The sequence below is a fragment of the Macaca fascicularis genome, chromosome 1, assembly GCF_037993035.2.
Source record: "Macaca fascicularis isolate 582-1 chromosome 1, T2T-MFA8v1.1".
In the NCBI taxonomy this organism is placed as follows: Eukaryota; Metazoa; Chordata; class Mammalia; order Primates; family Cercopithecidae; genus Macaca; species Macaca fascicularis.
Genome location: NC_088375.1, coordinates 14,494,077 through 14,509,441, shown reverse-complemented (window position 1 = coordinate 14,509,441; position 15,365 = coordinate 14,494,077). Strand labels below are relative to the sequence as shown.

Genomic DNA, 15,365 nt, shown 5'->3' with positions numbered 1-15,365 from the left:
GTCCAGGCTGGTCTTGAACTCCTGAGCTCAAGCGATCCACCTACCTTGGCCTTCTAAAGTTTTGGAATTACAGGCGTGAGCCACCATATCCAGCCTGAAATTCTTTACAATTAAATTAACCTGTCTCAAGCTTCCAATTTTGGGACGGAGGTATATTTTTAAGTTCTAGATTTCACTTTATTCAGGAAACAGGAATTAGGTCCCACCACACATCAAGACTACATACTATCATCCTAAAAATAACTCCTCTTGAGGCATACAAGATCATGTTAACAAGGGAATCATATTCTCTGAGTGGCAGAACCCAACATTTTAATATGCATTTTATGGGTGTGGTGGCACATGCTTGCAGTCCCAGCTACGCAGGAGGCCGAGGTAGGAGGATCACTTGAGCCCACGAGTTCAAGGTGGCAGTGAACTATGATGGCACCTCTGCACTCTAACCTGAGCAACAGAACGAGATGCTGTCTCTAAAAAAATAAAAGCTAAAATAAAAACAAAATTGATTCCTTTTCTTTTTTTTCTTTTTTGAGATGGAGTCTCGCTCTTTTGCCCAGGCTGGAGTGCAATGGTACGATCTTGGCTCACTGCAACCTCTGCCTCCTGAGTTCAAGCAATTCTCCTGCCTCAGCCTCCTAAGTAGCTGGGATTACAGGCACGTGCCACCATGCCTGGCTAATTTTTGCATTTTTAGTAGAGACAGGGTTTCACCATGTTGGTCAGGCTGGTCTTGAACTCCTGACCTTGTGATCCACCCACCTCAGCCTCCCAAAGTGCTGGGATTACAAGTGTGAGCCACCGCGCCTGGCCCATAAAATTGATTTCTTAAAGACAGTGAAGTATGATAACTGTTGGTTTGCTCTTGCCCAGAAGTTGAATGAAGGTTTGACCTATGAGAATCAAGGACAATTAAAATACTAGCTTATAGCATAAAAAGAGAAGCAGACTTCCCCTTACATGCACATACATACACACTCTTTCTGAAGTCAACTATACATACTTTTTAAGACATTACACATTGGATTGTTCCCACTATCACACGATCTTGTAATGATCAGGTCTGACTTCTCTGTTATGCATAGTGGGGAACCAAGATACTTTTAGGGGCTCATGAAAATGTTTGATTTTAATTTATTTTAAAATCAGGGCCGGGTGCAGTGGCTCATACCTGTAATCCCAGCACTTTGGGAGGCCGAGGTGGGAGGATTGCTTGAGCCCAGGAGTTCAAGACCAGTCTGAGCAACATGGCAAAACCTCGTCTCTACAAAAAAAAAAAAAAAAAAAAAAATTAGCGTAGTAGTGCATGCCTGTAGTGCCAACTACTTGAGAGGCTGAGGTGGGAGGATCACTTGAGCCTGGGAAGCGGAGGTCGCAGTTAGTCAAGATAGCTCTGCTGTCCTCCAGCCTGGGTGACAGAGTGAGACCCTGTCTCAAAAAAATAAATAAAATCAAATCAGAATGAAAAAAATAATAATCACAAGTATGTAAGAACAAATTCATATACTTTTAAATTTTATTTTTAATGAAGAAAGGAGCCCACAAAGACAAAAATACCCCTGGCATTTCCAGGCACCACAGGAGTCACAATGAGGCCCTAGTAAGGACACTGATTCAGTCGAGGTTCATGTATTCACACTGAGTACTCCTGGAAATTTTCATATTTTAGAGTTATATATTGTGCAAGACTTAGTCTTTGATTTTCTAGTTTTTTCTATTTATACTAACACCTCAGAGACCTAATACATTTCATGGCCTTTGTTTACTGTCTCTATTGTAATGACTTCCAAGTCCCTCTCTATCCTTGTGTTGGAGTTCTAATTTTGTACTTCTAACTGCCTGTTGGGTATTTCCACCTGTGTATCTCATCGCTAGCTCAGTTAACAAAGACATCGCTGAGCTCACCATCTTCCCCTGCTCTTCGGTTTTCTCTCTTCAATTTTCATGTCTGTTAGAGTTCCTGCTAATTCTATAGTCAGTAATGAGCCAACCACGAGCTTATCTCCTTCTTCATCCCCTTATCTGAGGACCTGATTGAGCCTCTGGTCCCATGCCCACTGCCATCCCTATTGGAGTCTCACTGCCGGTTCCTCAGCCAAGCATCCTTACCTCTCATCGAGTTCCACATGCAGACTCCTGACTGACTTCTCTGCATTCCAGCTTCCTCGTGCGACACATTCCTGACCCTCCCTGAATTGATCTTTGTACTGCTTTCATCATTTTCCTCCTCTGCTCCATAATTCCTCCACACTTCAACCCAAACTCCTCACCCAGTTTAGAAAGCTCTGCTCACATGGTTCCCCACACTGTAGCCAATGCATCTCCCAACACATTAACACCCACCAGAGGTAGTGATTAAGGAGTCCATTCACTCACGAACTAGACTTGCTGTCTTAGTCTTTTGTTCCTGCTCATTCATTCATTCATTCATTTATTCTGTTTTGAGGTAACTACTCTGTCCCAGGCACAGACACCTTAAATGTTCCTCTTTTACCTATGCCAACCCTATACAGCCTTCAAAGCTCAGGACAAGTTCCAATCCATGAAGCCCAGGTCTCCCTTCTATCACAAGTCTTTTTCTTCTGAACTCCTGGGACGCTTAGAGACATTGTCAAACATTTAGGACTTAAACATGTGACGTGAGATTTCCTGACTGTGTCATGCATGCTGTCCAGTCTGACTTGTTGGAGTTTCTGCAAAGGTCTTTACAGAAGATCTGTCTTTTTAGCACTCAGCTGCATCTGGCATCAAGCCCTGGATGGACTAGTGGTATGCTAACCCATTGGTTATTAATCATCGCCACGATTGTTCATGTGTTTACTATAGTATGATCCAGGCATTGACTACACCAGGGACTTTATGAGGTTGTTATTATCCTCTGTTTTTTACAGATGAGGAAAGTGAGGCTCAGAGAGGTTAAGTGACTTCTCCAGTTTTACATAGTTTTGAAGTGGCGGAGTGAGAATTTGAATATAGGTCCGACATAATTCAAATATTGTGCTCTTGACCACTTAACTAAATTAACTCTACTTTCTGATTGATTCATATATGTTCAAATCTACTCCTTCTCCTCCTAGTGTCATTATGTTTGTTTTTTCTCTCCTTTGTATTTTTAAGGCCTGCTGGTCTATCCTTTCAAGGTTCTACACTTATGCTGGACCCACTAAGCTGTCCTAGAACATCATAGTAAATGTCCACCAGATGTTAATTATTTGAGTGAGAATGGTTGTGAGCATTGGGATTCACATGTGGGCTCCCCCAGCCAGTACCCTTCTCTTTTGCAGTAGCATATTTTGTAGATTAAATAAAACTCAAGATTTAAAAAACCAACTTAATAAATGATCAATGGAAACAGAAATTTGGAACATAGAAGTAGCATTTCAAAATGAACACCTTATATGTAAAAGCTCACAACCAGGAATTTCTTCAGTTGGGTTTACAGCAATGTTACATCACTAATACTAGGTTTCTCTCTATATGGCCAAACATGTAAAGCCTTCATATCTGATTATGGAGCACATCTAGACTGTTAAAAAGCTTTCTATAATATTAATAAAATCAAATAATTAATAACAATTAAATTGCATAATCATAGCAATTTCATTCTGAGAATGTTTTGTGGCCTAAAAGCAAATCCTTGAGATATTTGTGCAGAAGCGTCATTGCAAAACAGAATCTGCAGTAGAACTATGTCATCTTTTGGTTCTAAGTTTGCCCTGTCATTGCTGGCAGACAGCAAGTATTTATGTGCTTGCTAGCTCTTTAGTGGAACCGATCTTCTGTTTTCACTGTTGCCTCCTGTGACACAAAGTGCCACCTATCTCCCAAGGTTCTTTCTTGGTAACAGAACTCTAGTTTTTGGCTGGACTCATTTCCCCAGTGGTAGAGGCTGCTGGCTGGTCATGCCATGAGCCCAGGTCGTCTTCTTCGGCACAACCAGATGCCATTTCTCAGCCTCCCTTGTGGTTATGTGCATGGTGTGCTTGAGTTCTGGCCATTACTGAGCTGAAGCGATGTGTCCCTTCTACTCACACTTCTATAGTCCTGGCCTACAGAAACCCATGATGGTTCTCTATGCTCTTTATCGTTCTACAGCTTAATGCAGATAAGTAACAAGATATTGGAAGACAAGTGTTGAAGATGAAAGAGGCACAAGATAGAAGAAACCTGGGTCCTTAGATCCCTGCTTGAAGGAAAACCACTTGCCAATCCAGAACATCATTTTGGACTTCATATGAGTGAGAAGCAATCCTGTATCATGTTTGAGCCATTAAGAGTATTTTGGTTGTTTGTTCTGATAGCTGTAAGTATCTTACTAACGTAGACATCATAAGTGAAAGACCATGTTTCCTCACCTCCCCTGCTAAGTGTAACCGTGTAACTAAATTCTGGCCAATGAGATGTAAGCGGAAGTGTTTTGTGTGACTTTGAAAGAGGATACTTCAGGGAAGCTGATTTGGACGGGATGGGAACACTTCTGTCTTCTTTTGCTCCTTCTCTTTTATAGTCCAGAACTCAGACAAAATGTCAGGAATTGCTCTGACCGCCTTGCACGTCTGTGGATGGGAACTATTTTCTAAGACAATGGGGTAGGGTGATAGAGAAGACTAGGTTTCTGATGGACGTGGAGCTGTTGGGCCCATCTGGGATCCTTAAACCCGTCCACAATGCTTTTATGTTAGAGGAATCTCTTTCTTGTTTAAGCCCCTATTTTATTTCTCATAGAGACACACATTCTTTCTATAGGAGCACAAGTGACCATTTTAATATTTGAATCAAGTTATGCCACTTCTTGGCTATGAATCCCTTCATGACTTCATGAATCCCTTCATGATGAATATTTCTATATTTGAAATATAGAATCGAATTTATATTTCTACCATGGTTTATGAAGCCCTGCCTAATTTGTCTCCTACCTACTCCACTGACCTCACTCCAATTACACTGGCCTGCCTTCTGTTCTGCTGTAGTGACTGATCATTCACCTCCATGAGGCCCTACTGCCCTACTGAAGATGTCACCTTTTCAGAGAGGTTCTCTGACCTCCACCTACAATAGGCTCTCCCAGCTTTCGTCTGTCTCACCACCCTGTTTATTTTCTACATGGCTCTGATCACGGTCTTTAATCATCTGGCTGATGTATTTATTCATTTGTTTGTCATGATCTCCCCAACTAAAATGTAAGCTCCGTAAGGCAAAGATGGTCTCCCATACAACACAGTGCCTGCTGCATAGGAAGCGCTTATTACGTTATGAAAAACACAGCAAACGTGTATGTATATTTGAATATATATAAACACTAGATGTATGTGCATGTGTACACATATACAGTTAACCTGTGACTAATGCAGGGGTTAGGGCGCTGACTCTCCATGCAGTTGAAAATCTGACTTTTAATACAACTTGGTTTTTGAGTTTATAGTGTGTGGATTTCTTTTTAAAAACCTGGCCCTGATTCTAATGAAAGAAAAAGTGGAATTAAATTTAGCCATTATTAAGGATCCAACAAATCAAATATAAGTCACAGTGAATACTAAAATTTTGAGGTGAAAAAGATAATTAGAACTGGAGATAGACATTACAGTGCCGTCCCAGATTATGGCAGTATCTAGCCCATGAGAGAGTTTCTTTCATGTTTTCTTCATTGCATGTACTAAACATAGTGATTGCTTTTTATCTTTTTAAAAAAATCTAGGCTGGGCGCAGTGGCTCACGTCTGTAAACCCAGCACTTTGGGAGGCCGACGCAGGCGGATCACAAGGTCAGGAGATCAAGACCATCCTGGCTAACACGGTGAAACCCCGTCTCTACTAAAAATACAAAAAAATTAGCGGGGCGTGGTGGCGGGCGCCTGTAGTCCCAGCTACTCAGGAGGTTGAGGCAGGAGAATGGCGTGAACCCGGGAGGCGGAGCTTGCAGCAGTGAGCCGAGATGGCACCACTGGACTCCAGCCTGGGCAACACAGCGAGACTCTGTCTCAAAAAAAAGGAAAAAAAAAAAAGAAAAAAATATATATAAATAATTATTTGCTCTCTGTTCAAAAATCACTCAGCCATATAGAATTTCCTGCTGAAGACAATTATGATATAAAAATTTTAAAATTACCCCACCACTTTTTTTTTGTTTGTTTTTTACCTCTGTCAGTTTGTTACCTTTATTCCTGAAAGAAAGACTCAAGACTCATGTAATACTCTAAAACAGGTATTAACAGGAAATGTTCCTGGACAATGTGGGTTTGCAAGAGAAACAAAGAATTTATTGTTGACTCGATTACTAGCTCGAAGTAATCAGAAATTCCATGAAAGACACTGCAAGTTGACCTTTTAAAATTACTTTAAAAAGCTGAGGTTGATTTGTATTTCTTAATCAGCATCTCAGAACAATGTACATTCTTTCTGCATAGTGTTATGGGCATCTGGGGCTTTGGCTTGATCAACATCCACTTCTTCCTGTGATACCAACGAACCACCCCTCCCTGACTCTCAGTGTCTGTTTTCTGGTGGGGTTGACTCTTACCCCTAACCCCAGGGGTGGGGCATGTGGTCCAAGTCTGGTCAATAAGAATTTTAACCATGCTGGTGGTTCAGGAATGAGTATGTGTTATATGCTGAGCTTATCAGAACCAATATTGTCAGCCCCAGGGGTTATGCTAGAAGTTTTGAAAAGGATAAATTCTCTTCCGGGGTGGTTAAACCTATAGAAAATTAGCCTGGAGCTTCTGGTGGACATCTTGTCAAAAAATAGTGATTGCCTGCTTGAGAATGAAATCAAGAGAGAGGAAGGCAAAGCTAAAATGCCTGGAGAAAATTCCTGAAGACATTTTTCAAGGATCTGGCACCACCCTTGAACTTTTTTTTCTTTCTTTTAGAGACAGGGTCTTGTTCTGTTGCTCAAGCTAGAGTACAGTGATGTAGTCATTGCTCACTGCAGCCTCAACTCCTAGGCTCAAATGATTCTCCTGCCTCAGCCTCCCAAGTAGCTGGGACTACAAGTAGCTGGGACTACAGGCATGCACTGTGCCCAGTGATTTTTTTTTTTTTTTTGTAGAGATGAGGTCATGTTATGTTGCCCAGGCTGGTCTTGAACTCCTGGCCTCAAGTGATCTTCCCACCTTGGTCTCCCAAAGTAACTGACTTACATGCATGAGCCACTATGTTTAGCCTGAGGATTTTCAGGTACATAAACAAATATATTGCCCTTATTTGAGTTTCATTTCTCTCACTTGAAACTGAGAATCTTAACTATACACTTAATTTGTTACTAAATGAATTAGGATGTAAAGATTTTTTTTAAATTACTTCACTACAAAATTTTCTGTAACTAGAAGAAAGATGGCCATTCCTCCCCAAAAGAACTCTTACGACTTGTATTCATTTATCAGAAAATGCAGTTTCCTTTTGCCTATATACAATCTAAAGATTTTTTAGTATACTTGTTTAGTTGCCTAAATGTTCTTTATATGCTTGTCTTGTCCTTGCAGTTCATATGAGGTATTATGTCACCAATGAGCAGGGACTATGATGAATGTGTCTTTAGAACACCCAATGAAGTGCCACTTGCCACAAGAAGGTAAGTCACAATTTCTGATGGCAAGAAAAGGCAATCATTCTTCCTATAGTTTTGTGCATAAACCGTCCTGCCTCTCTGCTGGGGGCCACCTATGGGGAGAGGAAAACTTCTCTCTCATGGCCGTCCTTTCCCAGCACAACTTTAGCTCCTGTTGAGACCAACGCCTTACCTGGAAAATGCAGAGTGAAGGGGTTAGGCCCATCAAAAATTTCCATTCATGATGTTGGGTCAAGCAAGGCATCACATAGAATCAATAGAAACAGAAACACCACCACATGTGAAGAAGGAGCCATGCTGGAATGAACGAGGGATGCGGTATGGGTGAGTTACATGGTACGGAGCACAGGAGCTGACTGCTTTGTGCTCTTCCAGGTGGGATCATTACTTGCCAGCCTTCTAGCTGATGCCAGTGACAACAGCACGACAGGCTGAACTGGATTCTTTATGACTATGTATTCATTAGGGGGAAAAAGCACTTCCAATGTAAATGACGGAAATGGAAACAAGATGTGCACTCTGCTGCCTAAATGAAAGCTCTACCAGGTAGGCCGTTCACACTAAGAGTAGCCAAACAGGGTCTGTCAGGACAGTGGCTGCAACCCCTGTCACAGAGAATGGACAGTGAGAGGTCCAAATGGATTGGGGGGCATGAATGGCACCTGACTTACAGCAGGAGCTCAGCACTTTTACTGTCTTTGCCGCTTCACTGGAACAAGGAGAAAAAGACATTAGGATGAAGGATAATGTGTGATACACACATAAAGATGAAAGCGAGAGGGACACATGCAATGTCATTTATTGGAAGGACCACTTTAGGCTGCTCTGTCCTCTCTCCCCTTAAAACATGCTCCACATTGTTTTAACCATCTGTGGCCCACTCTGGAGCTCAAGGAACTGTGGCCTTTCTGCTTTATTGTGAGCACAGCCATATGAAACTGCAATCTGGCAGCTGAAGGGGAAAGTACTTTTACTGTCTCTACTGAGAAAGGGTTTGGATGAATCGAATCCCCTGTTATGCGTGAAATTGTACCCCCTAGAAAGCTCTGTTTATGACCCAACCCACGGTACCTGTGAATGTGACCTTATTTGAAAATACGGTCTTATAGATGTAATCAAGCAAAGATGAGGTGACAGTGAATTAGGATGGGCCTCAGCCAACATGACTGGTGTCCTTATGAGAAGCAAGGAAGAGATATAAGGAGAACATGGTGTGACAATTGAGACAGAGATTGGAGTGATGCATCTACAAGCCAAAAAATGTCAAGAGCTGTGAGTCACACCAGAAGCTAAGAGAAAGGCGTGGGACTGACCCTCCCCTAGAGCCATCAGAAAGAGTCTGACCCTGGTGACACCTTGATTTGGACTTCTAGCCTCCAGAATTATGAGAATAAATTTGTGTTGCTTTAAGCCACTCCGTTTGTGGTAATTTGTTATGACAGTTCTAAGAAACTAATCCACCCTGCTAAAGAGTAAATGTCCAATGCAAAACTTACTACAAGGATGAAAAGGCTGAGATATTCCGAAGAGTCATAATGAACTGTGCCATCATCTACAAGGAAGTGCAGCACTGCAACAATTCAAGATAGATCCTGGAGGCGTGGCAGGACAGATGTGCCCACCAGACCAGGAGCACTTTCAGGACAGCATCATGCCTTGTTCTCCTCCACATCCCTCCCTCTGTGCCTGAAAACCAGAAATGCTCAATTAAATGTTGAAAATGTCAATGAATTCATAGGAAAACTATCTCAGATAAGTGATTAACATTATTATTATTATTATTATTTTTTGAGACAGAGTCTTGCTCTGTCACCCAGGCTGGAGTGTAGTGGAATGATCTCGGCTCACTGCAACCTCCGCCTCCCAGGTTCTAGTGATTCTCCTGCCTCAGCCTCCTGAGTAGCTAGGATTATAAGCATTTTTTTGCATTTTTAGTAGAGACAGAGTTTCATCATGTTGGTCAGGCTGGTCTCGAACTCCTGACCTCGTGATACACCTGCCTCGGCCTCCCAAAGTGCTGGGATTACAGGCGTGAGCCACCACGCCCGGTCATGATTAATGTTATTTTATGATGCCATGTGAGTCCTTACCATCACCTTCCATGAAGATGTAACTGACAAAGACATCCAATTTGATGCTTTCATTGGAGAAACCCACCCTTGGCCATTGAAGGGCACAACTTTGGGTTTCTTTGAGATTTAATCTGGTCCTTGGAGTCCCAAATGGCAGATGTGGCCAGTAACAGCTTTTTACAAATCTTCAAATCCCACTGACACTGGGATTCTGCCCTTCAGATGTGGCCGTGGTTTTTTCATTGGCAGGGCAGGATATGTTACTCTCCATTTAACATCGGCCCACGCAAAGTGTTAGCCTGCTGTTTCGTACATGAATCCATCTTAAATGCCTCCGAGTCTCCCGGCGAAGGGTGCTGCCATCAGCAGCAGCCAATAAATGAAATAATACCAGATATAAAATCAGCCACATTGGTCTCCTGGAGGTAAATAGAGCACAGGGGCGTTTTATTTACTGAAAGGCCAGAATGGCGATACCTGTAAATGTTGAATGTGAATGTGTTTTATAAAGTGTAAAGGGCTGTAAAGAAGTCAGTTATTATGTTTATTATTGCTCCTGCTCTGTACACTTGATCAAATGACAAACCCAAAGACTCACTTCTCTGGGCTCCGGTTTCCTTACTAAAATGAGGGAATTATGTTTAATATCCCAAGGTCCCATTTTTTTTTTTCTTTGACTCCATGAATCTATCAGCAGGAACTTCCATCCAAGTTCCTGAAATGTGGGAATATATTTGGTGATGCTGTTTACATATAATATTAAATTATTTTGCATAAATTTTTCAGAATGTGTTTTGTATAATATCGAAGACGAAGAGGGAAAAAGTAAGGTAAGATGGGAAAGTAGGCCATAAGAAAGGATAAGGAGAAACACTTAAGAAAATCTACCTATTATTATAATTAAAATTCAACTTACCTGGAAAGGGGAGGAGGGTATTTATGATTAACATGAATATAGTCTGTGCTCATTGCAAAGTAAATTTTCAGAAAAAAAGGGCAAAATCTGATTATTTTAATCATCAGATTAAATGAAATTAGAAATCCCACCTACCTTTTAAAGTAAACAGCAAACTTAATATTTTACTACATAAAAGAAACAATTGAAATAATCCTAACTTCAGGTTATCGTTGCATGTAACAGAACACCGTATTTGAAAATGATCCTCATTGAGTTTTTTGGATTCAGCAACTTTTTCTGTGGCTAAGAATGTCCCTTGAGTTTCCTGAAATCTGCTAGAATGCTGGGAAGAGCTGTGTAGAAATACTTCCAAAGGGTCAGGAAGTAATTTAGGATTTTGCATTCAATGGAATCAATCTTTCTTGTGTATTTTTACTTACCTTTTTAGACAATAGGCCAATGATTGTAGGGTTTGTTCTAGCCTTGAAACCAACTCTCTGCAGAGCAACTCCTGTTTCCACAAAGGGTGCATCAGGATGCACAGGACCCCGGATCGCAGGCCCCACGTGTGAACGAAGCAACACAGACCATCGATAACAGAGACCTCTCTAGGGTGAGTTCTCCTGAGATGCAGGGCACAATCAACAGGACAAACAGCCCTAAAGATGACAAATGAGTATACTGGCCTGGGCTGGACGAAAAGAGGCAATAGGGCTAAAAACACAAAACCAAACTTGTTATTTCTCTCCATAACTTCCTTTTGATCTCAAATACCGTGTGTTCTCACTTACAAGTGGGAGCTAAACAATGGGTACTTTGGGCATGAAGATGGAAATCACAGACACTGTAGATTCCAAAGTGGGGAGAATGGAAGAGGGGCAAGGGTTCAAAAATTACTTGTTAGGCTGTTAGGTACTATGTTCACTTTTTGTTTGTTTGTTTGTTTGTTTTTTGTTTTTTGTTTTTGAGATGAAGTCTTGCTCTGTCGCCCACCCTGGAATGAAATGGCACGATCCTGGCTCACTGCAACCTCCGCTCACCAGGTTCAAGTGATTCTCTTGCGTCAGCCTCCTCAGTAGCTGGGACTACAGGCATGCGCCACCACGCCTGGCTAATTTTTGTATTTTTAGTAGAGACACAGTTTTGCCATGTTGGGCAGGCTGATCTCAAACTCCTGATCTCAAGTGATCCGCCTGCCTTGGCCTCCCAAAGTGCTGGGATTACACATGAGAGCCATGGCACCTGGCCTATGTTCACTATCTGGGTAGCAGGTACACTAGAAGCCCAATCCCACTATTATGCAATATACCGACGCATATGTACATACACCTCCTGAATCTAAAATAAAATAGAGATGCAGAAAAGAATAATTCAAAAAATATTTTGAGAAATGTATAACAAGAGCCATAAAAGTGTTTATATTCCCTTGTCCTAGTAATTCTGCTTGTGGATGTTTATCTTAACAAAATAATCAGAAGTGTGTAAAATGATTTATGGATAAGCATGTTCACTGAAGCATTCCTTAGACTACAGGAAAAATCCCCAGTATACAAAAATGAGGAAACACTTAAATTCATCATAGTCCATTCGGATGATGGAATGCTGTGTAGCTATGTAAAAATCACATTTTCAGAGATGGCTGTTGATTAGTGAAAATGCCCAATCTATAACATTCTGTGAAAAAGACAGATACACAGCCATATTTTCCATATAATTATAATTTTAAATATGTATGAATGTGTGTGTATATATGTGAAAAAATTGGAAAGAAATGTACTAAAATGTTAACTCATTATCTCTAGGTGGTAGAATTATGAGATTACAGGTGATTGTTTCTGGTTCTTTATATTTTTTAGTTTTTTTTTTTTTTTTTTTTTTTGAGATGGAGTCTCACTCTATTGCCCAGGCTGGAGTGCAATGGCATGATCTCAGCTCACTGCAACCTCCGCCTCCTGGGTTCAAGTGATTCTCCTGCCTCAACCTCCTGAGTAGCTGGGACTATAGGCGTACACCACCATGCCCAGCTAATTTTTGTATTTTTAGTAGAGACAGGGTTTCACCATGTTGGCCAGGATGGTCTCGATCTCTTGACCTCATGATCTGCCCTCCTTGGCCTCCCAAAGTGTTGGGATTACAGGCATGAGCCACTGCGCCTGGCCTGTTTTTAAGTATTTTAAGATTTTTCTACAATGACTCTATATTGCTTTTAATGTCAAAAGTCTCAATAATTTTGAAGGTTGTGGTATTTATATACTTTTCTTTAAAATGATGAATGTTCTCCCTAAATCAGAAATGTGGACACTGTGTTTTGGCTTTAGTGTAGTGAGGTGGAGTATTATGACTAAATACTGTGTTTTCAAGCATTAATGACTCAAAGAGCAAGTACTTACAGAGCACCTACTATTTCCATCAACCAGTGTTATCGAACACTTACTCAATAAGTGTTGGCCTCTGACTTTACACCCAGAGCCAGGAGACCACAAAAAAGCAATAATGCCAGGTCTGCAAGGTGAACGCGAGAAGCTCCTGTTCTAGGTACTTGTGACTGTCCTGTAATGCTAAAGAATGAACCATTCCCAAAGATTTGGCAAACTCGCCAAGCTTACTCCCAAGGAGTCTAACCTTTCCCCAAGTATCTAGTACTCAGGCCCACCTGCTTAGCCTGGTCTCACTGAAGTGTGGAGGCAAAGCATTTGCAGCTTCATCATCTGCCATTTTGTCTCATAAGGAAATTGTGTTAGTCCAAGAGGCTTGGTGTGTTATATGGTTGTACAGCTTAGTGCTTTCTTAGCATTCTGTTTAAGTGCTGACAACTTGATATTTTCATCAATGGTTGCTATATTTCTCCATATGTTATGTTGACAGGCTAATAATTTTGGAAGTCAATTTATCTCTCTCTCTCTCTTCTCCCAGTTTACGTATTTCTATTTTCCAATTCCTTTATCTGCATTTTGTAAATATCTCAAAATAGTAGAAGACAGGGCCTCTGGGATCACTTGGCCCAATCCCCATATAATTGGATCCTTAGGGCTTGCTATATCTTTAAAGAAATTGAGGTCACCTTTTGTCACCAAGAATGAAGCACCTGTTGTGTGACTGATGGAGATCTGTATACAGAGCACATTGCCCAGGCAGGTATGATTTGGTTACAGACAGCCTCTTGGTGTATAATAAAAGTTGGGATCAGGTTGTACACATTTTGCTTACTGTAGCAGAGAGCTCTCCACGAACAGAGAACTGTCTAAACGGGGTGGTTGGCCACAGAAGCTGCCCAGGGATGAACCTCCTTTTCACATTAGCCCATGGCCTTTCCAGACCTGAAATTTGAGTTGCATGTGAGTTACTTAGACAGGCCATCTGTCAATTATTAAGCGCCATCAGTGGGCCCAGCAATTCCATTCTTCGTAGTGCAAAGGTCCTCTACACACTCCAGGTCTATACCATCAAAGTGGCTATTTTTCTCAACTGATCTCTGCCCTTTAAGAAAATGGGGGTCATCTATTTCCAGGGATCACTATTTACTCCCGATTGTCAGATGGTGGAGCCCAGTGGTTAATAAACAACCTTGTTTTAAATCCCATCTCAGTTGTTTGCAAGCCATGTGTCTTTCAGAACTTTACTTAAATTTCTTGAGCCTCAGTTTCCTCACTGGGGTGTGGTCAAGTGATAATCAAGTATTTGTACTTTAACCCTGTATGTACCTCGCTGATAGCAAGCCCTCAGAGAAGAATTAACTTAGAGTTTTTAATACATTCCCTCCAGTGCAATGTTCCTAACATACAAGGGGCATATGTGTGTATTATGAGTGGGAAGAAGGAAGGAAGGAAAGAAGGATGCAATTGATAAGGCTTGCATTCAGCATTTCTGTAGTCTAACTCTCTTTCCTTAGGAAGATCTGGATGTGCCAACATTTCTTATATATCGTGTGGAGGTGACTTCGGTTTTTCTTTCAGCCCTTCATCACTTGAAAGAGCATTTGGTGATAATGAGCCGGTTTTGAAGTCTGTGAACTAAATTAAAAGTAAAAATAAATGGGATGGTGAAATTTTGTTTGTGCCTTAAGGGAACTCCCTTTTACCCTCTCACTCTGTTGATGATGTAATGTTTGTTCTAACATATCATCTAACAATTCCCTCCATTCATTTTTTTCTCCTTATTTCTTCTCCTTTCAAGTAACAGTATCTTCAACAATCGTTCAGCTGTTCAGAAACTTAAAAATCATGAGGCGATTCTTAAAGGATAGGAATTCATATTGATCACACAACGTGTAATCCCACATCTATATACTGGCAAATGGTGGCACAAACACCATAAAATCTCGGCTTGCTTTGTAGCCATTCTGGATTGCTGAGTTCTAGGTAAGTAAGAGGTGGTCCTTCAAAGCAAAGAAAGAAAGAAAGAAAGAAAGAAAGAAAGAAAGAAAGAAGAGAGAGAGAGAGAGAGAGAGAGAGAGAGAGAGAAAGAAAGAAAGAAAGAAAGAAAGAAAGAAAGAAAGAAAGAAAGAAAGAAAGAAAGAGAAAGGAAGGAAGGAAGGAAGGAAGGAAGGAAGGAAGGAAGGAAGGAAGGAAAGAAGGAAGGAAGGAAGGAAGGAAGGAAGGAAGGAAGGAAGGAAGGAAGGAAAGAATGGAGGTGGGCAGAGAGGGAGGGAAGAAGGAAGGAGAGGGAGGGAGGGAGGGAGGGAGAGAGAGAGAAAGAAAAAGAAAGAAAGAAAGCGAGCGAGAGAGAGAGGGAGGAAGGAGAGAGAGGGAGGAAGGAAGAAAGGAAGGAAGGAAGGAAGGTGAGAGAGAGAAGAAAAAAAAGAAAGACAGGAAGAAAGAAAAGAAAGTAGGGAG

At 41.3% G+C, this 15,365-nt stretch overlaps 1 protein-coding gene across 5 annotated transcripts in view; it reads left to right on the top strand.

Annotated features, from left to right (window-relative positions):
- Positions 1 to 15,365, top strand: part of LOC141407064 (uncharacterized) — a 43,447-nt gene that overhangs the window by 16,961 nt on the left and 11,121 nt on the right. For 2 of the 5 annotated variants that reach the window (XM_073994362.1, XM_073994237.1), the window contains exons 2-5: positions 4,093 to 4,300; positions 7,478 to 7,566; positions 7,939 to 11,146; positions 11,503 to 14,891. The gene's annotated coding sequence lies outside the window, so the exon portion shown is untranslated. The remainder of the gene's footprint in view (positions 1 to 4,092; positions 4,301 to 7,477; positions 7,567 to 7,938; positions 11,147 to 11,502; positions 14,892 to 15,365) is intronic. The other 3 variants (XM_073994398.1, XM_073994335.1, XM_073994276.1) reach the window with 3 other exon arrangements.